This window comes from Carlito syrichta, unplaced genomic scaffold (genome assembly GCF_000164805.1).
Source record: "Carlito syrichta isolate Samal-C Ts95f unplaced genomic scaffold, Tarsius_syrichta-2.0.1 Scaffold310464, whole genome shotgun sequence".
NCBI classification, from domain to species: Eukaryota; Metazoa; Chordata; class Mammalia; order Primates; family Tarsiidae; genus Carlito; species Carlito syrichta.
The window spans coordinates 4,168-8,390 of record NW_007254560.1 but is presented as its reverse complement, the minus strand read 5'-3'; positions in this window follow the sequence as shown (position 1 = coordinate 8,390).

The following is a 4,223-nucleotide window of genomic DNA, read 5'->3' as shown; positions in this document are numbered from 1 at the left end:
TGGGGGGTAGGATTTAGCAGTTAATTTACTTGGTTTATTGGATTTATGGTTTAATTTGGGATTTTGTTGAGTTGGCTTGACTGGAAGCAGTAAATGGGCCTACCTTCAATTTTCTTGCAGATGCCTTCAAAATCTTGATTCTGATTCTATGAATTGACAAGCATAGCAGGTATAAAGAAGTTCTAGCTTAGTGATTCTCAGCCTGTTTTTCGACTGTATTTTATTTGGTATATTCCTATCAATAACTGGCTCACTTTACCACTTACCACCACCAAGGAGAGAAGAGAGGAAGGTAGACATCTACCCCACCACTCCTCTGCCTTTCCTGCTATTAAGAATTGTTCTAGACCTTTTGTGGCTACTTTAACTCAGGAGTTTAAAAGGCTTGTTTGTTCTTTTTCCTGAGCAGCTCAGGCATCTTAATGATCTCAAGCACATTTCCCCCTTCTGTGGTTTCCCTAATGTAGGAATGTTTTGCCTTTTGCAGACCCCAGTATAGAAGAAAGATCTCCAGCATATTAAACCAGTACATATTTTCATGATGAGCACAGACAATGAACCAGGCAGTGGATTCTTTCACAGCTTTTTATGGTCATCGACTAGACTGCACAGAAAGGAGTTACAGAGTATTTGGGCAATTCCTATCTGCTATGTGAGCCTCCTGTAATACAAGCCCTCTTTCTGAACAGGAACTATCACCTGTGTTGACAGTGTTTACTGGCTCTAGGGTTTATAGGCTGAAGAAGGTTTCATCTGTGATCATGCTTACTTTGTTGTTTAACTTTTAAGATTGGAAGAAATGAGATGAGTATCCTTAATACATCCATGTTAAGAATTTCTGCTTGACTTTTTGAATTAGTTATTTTCACACAAAATTAACTCTTGTTCATGATAAAAGAATTTTTTTTTCAAGTAGTGCAAGGGAGATACAAAATTGAAAAGTCTCATATACCAGAGGTGACCACTGTTATATTTCTTTTGTGGATAAGACATTATAAAGCACACAGTCTCCAATATATATCCTTCTTCCTTAAAGCATCAGTGTGATCTAGCGATGTATTCTGTGACTTGCTTTCTTAACAGTAAGAGAGTGGTTTTCAATATTAGTAGTGTCTTTCCATACCAGCACATACTGGATCACTCATTCTGCCTCAGTGCTGTTCCATCTGCCTGGAACAGTCTTATCCCAGATTTCTTCATGGCTTACTCTCTTCCAGTCCTTACTCAAATACCACCTTAGTGATGCTTTCCTTGCTGCTCTACCTGCAATTTCAGCCCTTCCCCTAACACTTTCTAGTTCCTTTCTCTGTTAGTATCTTTCCTAGCATACTTTTGTTTATTGTCAATTCTTCTATAATGTATGCTCAATGGTAGGGAAGAATTTTTGATTGTGTTGTTCACTGCTATATTCCTAGCCTTTAGGATAATTCCTGACCTTATAGTAGAGACTCATCAAATATTTGTTGAATGAATAGATGAATGATTATGTTGTTTTCACATTTGGATATATGATCATTTATTAAATAATCGCCTATTGATGGATATTTAGGGTTTTTTTCCCCAGTTTTTCCTACTTTTATAAACAATGCTATTAATATATACATATATATTAATATATTAATTAACAATGCTTATACATATATCTTTGTACTATTGCATGGTGATCTCTGCAATAAGTTCCTAGAGGTAGAATTGTGAGTTTGAAGGATATATACATTTTAAATTTTGAATACTTGTCTCTCATTCTTTCCTTTTCCTAAGATAAAAGGTTACATCAACTTACAGTTCTGCTAACAGCATATAAGGACACTCATTTCCCTATACCAGGTATAACAACCTTTAAAACTTTGCGTAACTGATGAATGAAAATGGTATCTCATCTTAATTTAAATTTCTTTCACTATAAGTGAAGTTGAGCACCATTGCATATATTTATTCACTTTTTAATTTACTTTTCTGCTCATCTCCTTTTTTGTTGTTGTTCCCTTGGTTGGTTTTGCTTGTGTTTTTGCCAACACATGTCTGCTTTGGTACATTTCCTCTCTCTAGGCTGCAACCAGATATAAACCTAGAGAACAGTGTACATCTGGGCTACTATTATTCTATGCCTAGAATGTTTCCACCCCGGTGTTATCATCACCTCTTATTCTTGATAATATTTTTTGTTTGTTTATTAATGAAAACTATCATGTAAGCACATTGCTGATGTTGGCTGTGTGCTAGGTATTGTGTTGAGCACTGTATTTTTTATTTATTTATGTATTTATTTATTTATTTATTTATTTATTTGAGTTAGAGTCTCATTCCATCACTCAGGCTAGAGAGCAGTGGCATGCACTTTCACGGCCCCCCAGCATCGACCTGCTGGGCTCCAGTGATCCTTCTGCCTCTACCTTCCAAATAGTGGGAATTACAGGCATGCGTTACCATGCCCAGCTAATTTTTTTTTATTGTAGTGATGAGGTCTTGCCAAGCTACCCAGGCTGTTCTCGAACCCGCAGGCTCAGGCAATCCATTCACCTCAGCCTCCCAAAGTGCTGGGATTACAGGCTGAGCCACTGGGCCTGGCCTGTATTTTTATTTTTAAGTGTCACAGCAAGCCTATAAGGGGGTACTAGTTTGTCTCCATCTAAATAATTTATATACTATATATAAAGGAACTGAAGATAGTGAGCTTCAGTGACTTACTCAAGGTCACATGGCTAGTAAACAGCAGAGCTAGGATTCGAGCCTAGGCAGAGTGGCTCTAGAGGCTGCCCTCTTAACCACTAAGTCTTTTTCCTCCATTATGGGTAATGGATTAGGTTTCCCATTGTCTGTTTTCAGGCACCTTTGTGCCCATATGTCCCCATTCAGAAAATTTGCCACAGTTGCAGAAGCAAGGGAAAGGCATTCATGTACAGGTCTGGGAGCTTTTCTGTACTTACAAATTGAATTGCAGTACATGGCTCAAGGTCAAAATAATATGAAAAGATAATCAATGAAAAGTTTCACTCCTACTCCTCTCATCCATTCTATTTATCCTGCCTTCTACTTTTATTAGTTTCTGTGTATTCTTCTTGTTCCTTTATATACTTACAAGCAAAATAAATAAATACAGCAGGTCCTTGAATAATGTCATTTTGTTTAATGTCATTTTGTTGTAATGTTGATGAGAAAATAAAAATTAATTCCTGACCGGGGCTGCTATCTGTGTGGAGTCTTCCCCATTTCTGCAGGAATTTTTCTCCAGATACTCAGGTTTCCTCACACATCTCAAAGTTGTTCATGTTAAATGAACTGACATGTCTAAACTGTCCCAATCCCAGTGAATGTGGGTATGTGTGTAAGTGCAACCTACAGTGGGATGGCAGCCTGTCCAGGGTTGATTCCTGCCTTGCAACTGAAGCCGCTTAAACACATCTTTTTAAAATGTGTTCACATTTCTTTCAATGTGTAATATTAGAAGTTTCGGTTTGTTTTTAGAAGTTTGGTGATGTCTTTATGACCAGAAATAGACCAAAGGAATGCTTGTTTATGTCAATTAGCTTTTGGTAAAATTGGTTTTGTTATATGTTGTTTTACTTAATGTTGCAGCTACCAGGAACCTATCAGTGATATTAAAGTCTTAACTGTATATACATACATGTATGTGTGCACGTGTGTGTGTGTGTGTGCGTGTGTGTGTGTGCGTGTGCATGCGCGTGCTATTCATCAAATATTTATTGGGGGCCTCTTTATCCAAAGCACCATGCTGGCTTTAGAGGAGTGTACAATGAAGCATGAAACAGAAATCTCTGTTCATAGTCAAGTTCTGTAATGAGATTGTATGTGAACATAAAGTATGGCATTTTTACGGCATGGTGCTTCCTTGGCTGATTCAATCTTCATTACAAAGCACATGCAGCCTGCAAAGGTGTAAATATGTGTCTTTGGGGCCCAGGTAAGAGACCCACTGAATATCAGTCTCTAGAATGCAGGAATTATGTCTTATTTATCTTAATATCTTCTTCAGGACCTTATAGTTTCAACAGATGAATCTGTACTTGTTTTAAATACAGACTCCAGGGAAACATTTTATATCTTTATCATGAGCCCAGAGGGAAGATTTTTAGAATAATTTTGATTTTAGAATTCCTCCCTTCCAAAGATGCCTTGTCAGTTGGATTTAAATGGAAATTTCATGTGCCTAAAATAGAACTGAAGGAGGCGGGCTTATCTGCAGAGGGTTTTTTTTGGTGGTG